The following is an 11,745-nucleotide window of genomic DNA, read 5'->3' on the forward strand; positions in this document are numbered from 1 at the left end:
CCTCCTCACACTCAGTTGACTATTCCAGCATCTTCACCCTACAACTGTCATGCAAAAGCCTTTTCAGCGGTCAAATGTGACAAGGAGGAAATGTTTCCTCTCCTGTATCTTGGTAGACACATTTCAAATATGTCTACAGTATACAGCCCACTTTGGCAAATAAGCAGATATGGACATTTCTGCAGTATCTAGTGATGACATATTATTTTTGAAGCACAGATACGAGTTAACTTCTTACTGCCATTGTGGTGCAAAAAACAAACTCCAGATCTTGGGAAGAGGGTGAAAGCATTATTGGAGCTACAGTTTGAAACTAGCAACCACTGATAAGGTGAATACATCTGTCAATCAAGCAAATATGCCTCCAAACTCTGTGTATTAAATCTGGATTTCCCTCCTCCCATCTCTAGTAGGGGTGTAAACCACATATGTGTACTGTATTTGTGACTTCAACAGTTTGGTATGGGGTGTTATGCCTTTTTATTATAGCATAATAGCTCTACACAATCTAAGTAGAGGCTACGTCATGGTACACGCATACTACAAATAAACATATGAATGTTACTCCCAGAGAACTTTGGCAGTATTTCAGCTGTTAAAAATTAACTAAAACATGCTACTCAGAATAGCCATGCCTGTAAGGTTACCATTTCAGTACTGCAGAGTCAGAAAGCATTAAAGCAATAATGAAAGCTGTACAAATGTTTTTACCAATGCAGGCGCACCATACTTTACAGTGCACAAACTGAAATAATGCATTAAATTTATTTTTTATTTATTCACCATAATGTAGGAGTGACTTCTGCCTTCTTACCACAAACATTTTGAACCATTAAGCTTGATTTATGGTTCTGGGTTGAATCTACACAGAGCCCATGTCGCAGCCTAAGCAAGTGGCCTACGCCACTGTGAGCATGTATACTATACACCGTGAAAACGCTAGTCGGCGGTAGAATTTCTCTGTGACTGTGTTGCGTTTCTTCACCACTTACCAACAATGGTGACTGAAACTGAGCAGCTCATGTTAGAGTTAAAAGTAATAGATGTTGAACAGCAGTAACTTTTACTGAAATTACTGCAGAAAGATAAGAGAGAAGACGGAGGAGTTGGCCTGCATGGCCACTGAACTAAGTGAGGCAGAACAAGGGTGGAATTTACGTGCTTGTCTGGCCACCGAGACATGAACGAGGAAATGTGATGCAAATAATCAATTATTTCAGTCTGCCATGACGTGTAGTTACATTTCTGGAGAGGTGCACGTCAGGCTACAGCTTAGGGTACGAGGCTACATCATACCTACAGTGTAGATTCAATACAAAACCATAAATCAAGCTTTAGCCTCCATTTAATGCTGACTTTTGCAAAATAAATAGAAAGAAACCTGTGTCTTTGATTTTCTCTGCTGTGCCCAACACACTGTGACCCTAAAACTGTGTATAAAACCATGATCATTACATCTACAAGCATCACTAATTGTACTTTTTCCTTTTCATATTTTCTATCTCATATTGCTTGACTGGATATCCAAATCTATTACAATAGTAATGGCAGCTTTGACAATATGATGTTACAAGGATTATTGATGTGACAAAGCCAGTCGGTGAACACCTATGGTACACTTTGTCAATTTGTTGAAGTGTGACTGAATGGGAAGTTCCAATGAAACAAAACTGTTCTGTACCAGCCCAGTAATACTTGTATTTGTTAACTCAACCAGCTTTCTCTGAAAGGAAATTTCTATAAACCAAAATCAACAAAGATGACTCAAAATAACTTATGTATGGGAATCTCTATGAAAATGAATGGAAAGTACAAACAAATTATTTGGTGCGTCTCGCTGCCAGTGTTATCCAAAGTGGCTTTAGCTACCATAACAGCATACTTTTTATATGGACAGCTGCTAATTTCTAAGTTACTTGTTTTCCCTGAAAAACATCTACATCTGAAAATTCCATAATAAGTAGCCAATGAATGTCTGTCCTCAAATAAGTACAGAGAAGCATAGAGGAAACAATTAATTCCCAAAAGTTGTAACCTTGGGCCTGTTAATCTGGGCATGCTCCTGACAACTGCTTGCTGACTCCTCTGTTTTATTGTTCTACTGTGCTGTGACCTCGAACAACAATGAAAACTATTAAGGACTAAGTAAAATACTTGTGTGGTTGGTAGCACAGCTGTCATAAAAACTACTAATGGAAGAATAGGCAGGGCTTGGCACCAACAGCAGAATTGAAGGTTCTCGAGACCACTCAAACAAATATAGGTACATACTGTACAAAACTATTATTAGGCACTTTGGAGAAAGGTGGTCACCAAGTGCCATATAGCCAGTTCCTGCTCAAGTTAAGCCCATTAACCCTAAAAAAAAAAAAAACATAAACCACTTTAAGCTACTTAAACAATAAGGCAGGAGAGAGGGTGTGATGGGTGAAGAAGGGAAACCTGCCTAGCACCACCACAATGGCAGCCTCACTCTGTTGTATCATTGATGCCCTTTATTATCCCCTCTTACAGTCTACTTCACATACCAGCACAGGATTCAACTGTTCTGGTCTGTTAATGGTGCTCTAAACGCTCTGTACACACTGAACATCTCTTTAGCAGTTAAGACTCTTACCTCCAGGATGGTTCGTTTTTAAGTATTGCTTATGTCGCTCTCTGAAATGCTCTCACTCTCAAACTGTACATCACATATCAACACAGCCACACACAGACACACACAGAGGAGTCAGTGCAGAGACAGCGCAGCACTGAGCCTCGTCCTCCACAGCAGCACTCAGTTCTGTTCAGCTGCTCACACTGTGTGCCCTCTGGTTCGGCCAGCTGGGCCTGCTGCCTCATTTTACACTTGCTCATTACAAACTCACCACTATTCCTCCTCTACATCTGGCCTCTGATGCAGGGAGAGGGAGAGTAAGAGATAATAGCAACACAGACAAAAACTCACAGTGGTCAGAGAAGAGAAAGGGGCTGTCAGTGGACATAGTAAACATCTCAGAGAGGCTTCTGTCAATGTTGAGAAAGAGAAGGTGGGATAGAGAGAAAGAGACTGCCAAAAGTGAAAGAAGAAAACTGAAGGAAAAGAAATCACAGGCACAAACCAAGTAGAAAAGTTAAGTAGGGTGTTTGGTATTTAGAGAGGAGGAAAAGGCAGAGTGGCTGTATGGTTACCAGTAGCCATTGAAGTGTAGAGCGGAACTCCAGGCATAGAAATTCCTCCTACATTTCTGCTCAATGCCACTTCTGTTCTGCCAAGCCCTGAATGTCAACAGCACTGCCGATACAAAAGGAACCATGTCTGTGTGTGACTGATTCTTGTGTGAAACTAGTGTCAGAGAGTGTGCCTATGAGAGCATCAAGAGAACCCCACCACTGCAGGCTTCTTCGCTGCTAGGTGGAGGTCTGGGATGCTATGTTAATGAAGCTGCCAAGGCCCTGGCAACAAGATTATCATAAACAAAAACAAAACAGATCTGCTACAGTTAAGGATTACCCAAAGAATTTTAACATCAACAAATTCTGTCACTCGTTACCTGAGCCTGATTTAATACATTCAGCTCAAACGTCTCTTGCATTTGTCCACAGCTCCTCTCAATACTTATAACAGTATTAAAAGATAAAGCCTGTTATTTTCTATTTAACAGTATTTTCATAAGTCTCCATACAGAGACTAAAACTGCCAATGATTTGCCTCTACTCAGTTATGGCTGGTTCGGAGCACACCATTTTTTGTTTGTCTGATACAATGGTCACTATGTCAGATTACACAATTACAGAGTCACAAATTCTTGGAGGAGAGATATGACAGACTACATGTTGGTACCGACAGATCACAGCCTTATGTTGTTCACAACTTGGAAGTGCCAGGGACCAGGAGAAGAGTTTGTGTGTGATACTGGCTGCTTGTGTTTTGAAAAGCATAAAAGACTGGCTGTAATAAAAGCCAGTGGACCCGTCTGTGGGTCGCACGAAGAGGGCAGTAGCTTGTGTGTTGTATATCCTTCATGGTGAACTTGAGGTATCAGTCCGGTAGTAAAACTAAGGAGATCTTCAACAGGAGATCTTGTGCATATGCAGTTGACTGACTTGTGCTAACTTCAGGAAATTATGGCCACTCAGACTTTGGAGCAGTCGTAACAAAGAAAAACCATGTCACGCAGTGCAGAGGTGTGTTTATAAATGTTTTTGAACAACAACGGAGATCTATCGCACAGACAGACAGACAAGCTAATCCTGGCCTGACAGATTGCACCGGGTGCGACTACAAAATAAACAGCTTATACACAAACAATGCTCTCACTGTAAAAATAGTGGACAGATGTAACAATCTCTGCAATACCGTCATCACAATGTTTATCTGCAGGTCTTTTACTTGCCCGTCTCACAAGGCAGACTTCCAACCTATCAAATGTGTTGATCCACACAAACTCCAAGACATGCACATCATCCCTGGACCCCTTTTTTAAGCTTTGAGTTGTCTTTTTTGGGGGGGGCACATTTGAAGTGTAATCACCACAGACAGCTGCACGAATCAGGTAGACCACCTCTTAGCCTATTTAAGTACTCAGTACATTATTCACGAAGCGCATCATAAAATCGACAACTAAGCACAGCCATTTGAATGTGAGGCATCCAACAGAAAGTGGGGTGCGGTCCACAGATCAGCAGTCAGTGGCTAGCGTTGTCACCTGAAGAAGGAAGTCTGATGATCAACGTTCAGAGCAAATAACACCCCTCATCACAAAGATGATAGTAAAGGACATCTTACCCATTAGTTTCATTAAGGGGGAGGGTTTCCAAGTTTGATGGCATTTACTCAGCTGGAATATAGGGCCCATCATGAAATACGGTCATGGCATGACCGGATAAACTGTATGATGATAATGCATGCAAGCTGTGCAGTTGTCTGACAAGTGCTGAAAGGGTGTCTCTGACCATGGACCCATGAACAGCTCTTAAAACTGAACCGTATGCGATAGACACCTGCCATTACATAGGCAACTAGAAAATACAGAGTGCCGAAAACCTGGTGAATGTGCTTTCATCTGCCATGAAGCACTGGGGACTCGCAGGTAAAGTCACAGTATGTGCACATGAATAACAGAATAGTATTTTAAGCTTGAAATGCTAAATTTATGGGGGAGTGGGGTGGGATGTCGAGGTTTGGGTGCCACCAGATCAGCCAATAGCAAAACTCCATTATAGTTGCCTGGGTTCAACCAACAGAGGGCAGGCTTTATGCATATTTGACACAAAATGCAGAACTCAAATCCTTTGCAAGTCAAGATTTGAACCTGAATCAACCAACAACAACAACAACACCACCACCAACAACACTAAATACCTCTATACACTGGCTTTCATTAGTTTTCAGCTGAAAAAATGGTTTGGGGGTTTAGTTACTCTTTAAACCATCACTCTGTAGTCCTCACACATTAAATCAGTTTCAACAGAGTCACTGCTGTGCCCTGACCAAGGTGCTGTTGTTTTGGCGCTCCCACTGGTTTTTGTACAGACGCACCTTGCTCACCAAAGCTGTGATGACTGTCCTCTTACATATCCTGGTATTTCTGCTATCAGAGACCATTAGTTTGTCATGAACAATAAACAGCTCTCTGGATTCCTGCACACTATGATCAGGGAGTGTGATACTGAATTGCAAAAAGCCAGTCAGAGGCCATGATCCTTCTGCAGCTGTGGAAATGGGAGAAAATCAGGTGCAATGGCAGAGCAGAGCTAGACCACAAATCTCTGTCAAGGTTAAATATTATGCTTTATACACTCAGCTACTCTGCCATGCATATTGTTGCACATTTGTATCACAAAGCTTTTTGTATGCCAACTGGATACTTCATGCTCACAGATCTAGCTGTAGCATCATGCTAGCAAAGGAGAAGTAGTATGCAGATAACTTCAAATCAGAAAGCTTGATTCACATGCATGTAGCATGATCACAACTGCTGATTTAAAGTGCACAAATGTGATTAGTGAGTGGCGTGACACAAACATGACAGGTGACAAAGCATTAAGAGGAGAATAAGTAAATTTGACTTGAAACCTAGGTCTGTACTATAACACATTTTCTAAGGCTTTCCAGTTTTCCAGTGGCCTAGAAGGTATAATGGTTTAGGCATTTGTGCATAAACAAACTGCCAGAGCAAAGAAGCCCGTTGTTGAAAGTAGTGAGCACCAAATCAATAGGACAGATGGTGTGCATTTTAAATGACCTGATGTACCAGCACTCAGGTTTCAAAAACAACAGGTTACTTATCAGAAATGAGGATGCATGAAATCTTACAAAAGGTTAAATAAGGCCTAAACAAAAGTTATATAAAGAGAGGGGAAACAGGGACACAAGCATGTCTCATTACAACAATAATCAAAATTGCTGAAGTCCTGAAAACATGCTAAAACACTGTTGTGCATTATCCAAATAATAAAACAGCTGGATGATTTAAAACCCTCTGAGCTAACCAAAAATCCAGTTTCCTATCATAACATAGAACTTGAAATGATTCCTACAGAGAGTGTGTGTTGTGGCAAAAGCCAACAACATTACCAGAAACCAAACAAACCAAGAGTAACAGTACTATTAGGACAGCTGAAGGGGTAATAAAACAACAGAACTGATGATTACAAACACAGCCACGGCGAGAGCAGAAACTGCACCTCAAACAGACGTACAGAGCTGTGCTCCCGCTGACAGGATGCGAGTAGAAAAAGTGAAACGTGAGCGGGAAGTGTGCAGGGTCACACATATTCTCACACACGTACAGATAAAAGTCAAGCAGACAGGGTGCTACAGGGGTAAAACAGGAACTTGGAATGGACAGTTTGAGTCGCATGTTGTTTTACTGAGGCACAGTAAAAGGTCAACGACACAAATAACTCATTTCCTAAGAGTAATAAAAACAGGAGGGGACCGAAGAGGGCAGCAAAGAAATTTAAATATTTGAGAACTCTGGCTGGAGAATACCGTTTCTGGTGAACACTGAAAGCTGGTGGCTTAAGTGTTCAAACACTAAGCTTTTAAGAAATAAGCTGTTCTACCAGCTGAGATGTATTAATCCTACTTTGTCCAACTGTGAGAATAAAAAGGCCTCTTGTGTAAGTGGGTACACCACTGCAGTTAAAACAATAACAGACCTTTTCCCGCAGCACACAGTTTGGACTTGTCTTAGAAGGAAAACACAGGTGTTACTACTAACTCAAAAACTGTGGTCTATTCATCATGACAGTGTGACAGTGAGCCACACAACACCAGGCCCCTGAAACTAAGGCAGTTCAATGGATTTCAGACATAATGCATTTTATCATCTACACGCGCTTGCCCCACTGTGACAGGTCAAAATGTCTTCTATGAAAAAGCCCTCTGGCTGATAGACCACACACACTCTGCTCAGCAACACAGATCTCTACTGAAGGTGCACCAAAATTCATTTCAGTGAGGAATGAAGAGAGACACTTGTGCAGTTGAAACAATGAAGGGCATTTTTTTGTTTTGTTTGTTTTTTTCCCCAAAGACAAAAAAATGAATCCAGAAACACACAGAGGCTGGGGCTGACTAGTTATTAAATACTGATCATGTATATACATGCATATTAAAAGAATTTATATTAGCGGTTTCCTCCACCTGCACTTCCTGCATCAAGCCCAAACACTCTGATGTGTCTAGTTTGATACAGTGTATACCTTTGGAACAGGATAATCCATTTAGAATTATTAGCTACTGCCTTCCAGGATTGCTGGGTATATATTAGAAACAAACAATAAAAAGATAAAACATGTATGCCTTACCAACTTTAACCTGAAAAACTGACAAGAACCTGTTCAGGTGTGAAAAGTAAAATGGGAATACAGAATTTTAATTAGATGTTCTCCCTTGTGTCTTCACACTTGTGTCTACATTTCTTTCTCTTTCATTTTTTCCACTGTCACACACACACACACACACACACACACACACACACACACACACAAAATCTGTTAGCTGAGCATTTGAGGCTCTGAAGCCAGTGAGAAGAGTCTGTTGTGCTCTGTTCTAGCCCAGATGGCGACACTGACCAAGTCAACGATGGCTTGTGGTCCTCAGTAAAGTGGATGATTAGTCATTGATAACAGAAGCCAGGAGCTGTGAAACTGAGGGATGTCTTAACCAGTTTGTTCTGTCTGAATGAAATGACGACCTTGTATGTGTTTAGCTTCTGTTGAAAAGCAAATCAAGGAAATCTTGCCTTCAAATGGTAAATACTACATGGACTTATACTTGTATTGTGCTTTTCTATTCATTGAGGCACACTTAATGTGCTTTCACACTATTAGCCCATTCACCCATGCTCACATGCATTCACACACTCACACACCAGTGGACAGCTGGGAGCAACTTGGTGTTCAATGTCTTCCTTTTGGACACTTCAACATATGGACTGGAGAAGTCTGGAATTATACCACCAACCCCTAATACAATAAATATATTTTAGCCATGTTCTGGAAACAATGATTTTGTCCACATCACACCTGTAAACATTTGCTATACCTGGTGGAGCATAAAATACCTATTATTTGTAAATATCAGTATACCATAACCAGTGGTACAGTTGTTACTTTCAGTTTGTTTCGTCTTCATGCAACAAAATTTGAAATGCATAAACAAATGTGTGACTGAATGCACCAGAGACAGTCCAGCAGTGATGCAGGCTAAGTGCACTTGGTATCAACAGTGAAATAATTATATAGGCTTCACACTGCCTGTTCATCTAAAACTTTAGATGCTGATGTATGGTGCTGAACAGAAACCCTTTGGGATTCTCATTTAGTGTCAAGCTTGTGATTCCTAGTTGAACTCAGAGAAAAGTTGCTGCAGCAATGGCTTTCATTTGGAGTTTGAGAACAGCTGATGAGCAAGGATCACATTACAATAGCTGGAAGCCTCTTTCTAATATGACTGCAATGGCTATAGTCATCATTTTCCACATTGGAAGGTGGCATGAATGCCAGCTCTATTCCTTTTCAACCCACAGGTGTTGCACATGTTGTGTAACTGTAGTTTAGTTTTGACATCAGTACATATTTTGGTCCTGTCTTGGTTATTGTGGGGGTTGCAGAAGTAAAACATTTAACACGGCTGCCTTATAATTATAATCCTAATGTTTCTGCATACTCACCATGGTTATTTTGCACTCCTTATTCCTCTTATCATGTGCTCTTAAACCACTATGGTAGTTCTCTTATTTTAGCAGCGCTCAATAAGTTCAAAAGAAACACTGCAACACAGACTTTCCCACATACTTGCCTCAGGCAACCTGTAATGCAACGGCAAGTTAAAAACCGCAATGTAAGAGAATGCCAGTGTTCAAGAGGGTGTGAGATGCCATATCCTGTTTTTCTGTTACAGATGCAAACAGTGAAAGATGGTACATGGATGATGGTGGAGCAGAGCTTCAAAAACCCGGAATGCATTAAGTAGTCCCCACCATGCAAAAGTGAATAGTGAGGCACACCGCTACAGTAGGCTAGGCTATGGAAAGAACATGCAAAGCATTTCAACCCCTTTCCATGGGAGAACAAGTTATTCCACAGCCATTGTCCAGTATGTTTAAGTCCATCCATCCATCCACCCATCATCAATACCGCATACTCAAGAATGGGGTCACAGGGGGTGGGAGCCAATCCCAGGCGACACTGGGTGAGAGGCGGGGTCCACCCTGGACAGGTCGCCAGTCTATCACAGGGCTGAAGTATGTTTAAGTCACAGAATTAAACCAGCATTCCAGAAATGCAATGCAATTACAGCCTGGCATACCAACCGAAACAAAACACATATGCACATGCACAAACACAGTTGTTGAGAAGTGCAGCTGTTGCTGCATGTCCTGTCCAACAAAAGAGCACCATTTCAGTGCTCTGAGAGTCACGATAAAGCACATTCCTCTCACAACTTACACAAACTGGTATCTCCAGCTGGTAGCATCAGATATATTCATTTGGAGTTCTAACACTTACTTTACACTTGCTAGTTAACCTTTTTTGCACAATTTAGTGTTGCTGTGTTTGACACTGCACGTTAGTCTGAATTCCTCAAAAGTCCTTTAGTCATGACTCGTTTCATAAGCAATGAATGTCTACAACACCATGTTAGTAAAGCCCCCACCACCACACAGTGGATTGTGCTGGGCACCACCAGCTACACCCACTGCAGTGATTTAATATCAGACTGAGTAAACCCTGTTGTTGGAGGTAATATAGTATGTACTCCAAGAACATCCCACGGGGGAAAATACAGGGAGCTCATGTCAAGAGAAGAGAAAGAAACAGCTGCTGTTTAGTGGTATTTGCGACAGTAATACGAGAGAGAAAGGATAACAGAGCTCTTCTAACATGCTGAGAAATTCACACGCTAAAGCGGAATTAGAAAGAAAATAACGTACTATGTTCCAACCACCTGCATGTCTATGAACAGTACATTGGGTCAGACGTGATGGACTTTACACAGCTTTAAAAGCACACTAACCTTGGAAGAAAAAAGTTGGTGAACTGTTATACATTCAACCAAAACATTTCATTTCATTCATGTACTTACTCAAGTGATCAAGGATCAAATTAAAGCAGTAAGTGTACAACGCCAAAACTCAAGTGAAATGTTGCTGGAATTCGGCTACCTTCAAGCTACAGCTGGCTAACCAGTCCGCCTGTTAGTGTTAGCCAGCACTGCTGTCAAAACCCCTGGAAAGAGTAGTACATCAAGAGAATAGACCGAGAGCCCACACAGAGCACAGGCGGTGACAAAAAGCTCTTTCACACTTGCACAACAACATAACGCCTCCGGATACAGTAACTTTCAGTGTTCAGAAGGGGCTAATGTTAGCTAGCAAGTTAGCGCTTCGCCGCTTCCTCCCCGGCATCTTTCCACACGTGAACTCGATTGACAATCTCTGATTTTACTTGGTTACACTATTTGGTACAACACCGGGTTAAGTAACTCCAACTTAACGCCCCAAAACCACGAATAACAGTTACATGAACCCACAAACTCACCGGTATGTCAGCCGTGATAGTTCTTTTCAGGGGGTAAGAACCGAGGTCTTATCTGGGGGGTCTACGTTCACCAACCTTTGCAGCGCTGTATCCCCGGTACAACCGACAACACTCTCAAAACACACCCCTCCCTCTGCTACCCATAAAAACGAAGTAAAATGACACGAGTATCAAACCCCACCCACTCACATTTTTAATTGGTCAATATTAAGGACAAGTGCGAAACAAACCAATTAAATCTACTACTGTTATTCTGCTTGTCCAATAGTAATGCGATAAATAATTTCTTCTCGGCAATACTTTGCGCAGATCATCTGTCTCGAAGTTCAAAATGAAAATGAGATTTATGATGAAAAGACTATGAGTAAAAGAAGCTTTATCCATTCTGTGGTTCCACTGTTTTGATTATACTGTATTCATTCTCTCTTGTTAGAAAATGAATCAGCATTTATTTTGATAAGTGTTCAACTGAGAGTTTCTTGCTTTTCTTTGTCATGCATGATAGTAAACAAAATATCTTTAGGGTTTTGGACTGTTGGTCGGACAAACCAAGCAACTTGATGTCACCCTCATGAAATTATAATGGTCATATTTTACATATCGCCTTTTGTAGAAAAATTAGCCATCAGTCCTTCAAGTAAATAAACTCAATTAGTAATGAAAGTAAATCATTGCAGCCCAAAATAAGCTATTTTGAATTACAATTGGAAG

General features: G+C 41.2%; 1 protein-coding gene across 6 annotated transcripts in view; it reads right to left on the minus strand.

The window, feature by feature from the left end:
• Nucleotides 1-11,190, minus strand: part of fam49a (family with sequence similarity 49 member A) — a 42,247-nt gene extending 31,057 nt beyond the window's left edge. For 3 of the 6 annotated variants that reach the window (XM_020618141.1, XM_020618142.1, XM_020618145.1), the window contains exon 1: nt 11,035-11,189. The gene's annotated coding sequence lies outside the window, so the exon portion shown is untranslated. Of the gene's footprint in view, nt 1-10,579; nt 10,647-11,034 lie in introns of those variants that run through there. The other 3 variants (XM_020618138.1, XM_020618139.1, XM_020618143.1) reach the window with 3 other exon arrangements.
• Between the last annotated feature and the right edge of the window lie 555 nt (nt 11,191-11,745).

This window comes from Monopterus albus, unplaced genomic scaffold (assembly GCF_001952655.1).
Source record: "Monopterus albus unplaced genomic scaffold, M_albus_1.0 scaffold201.1, whole genome shotgun sequence".
Classification (NCBI taxonomy): domain Eukaryota; kingdom Metazoa; phylum Chordata; class Actinopteri; order Synbranchiformes; family Synbranchidae; genus Monopterus; species Monopterus albus.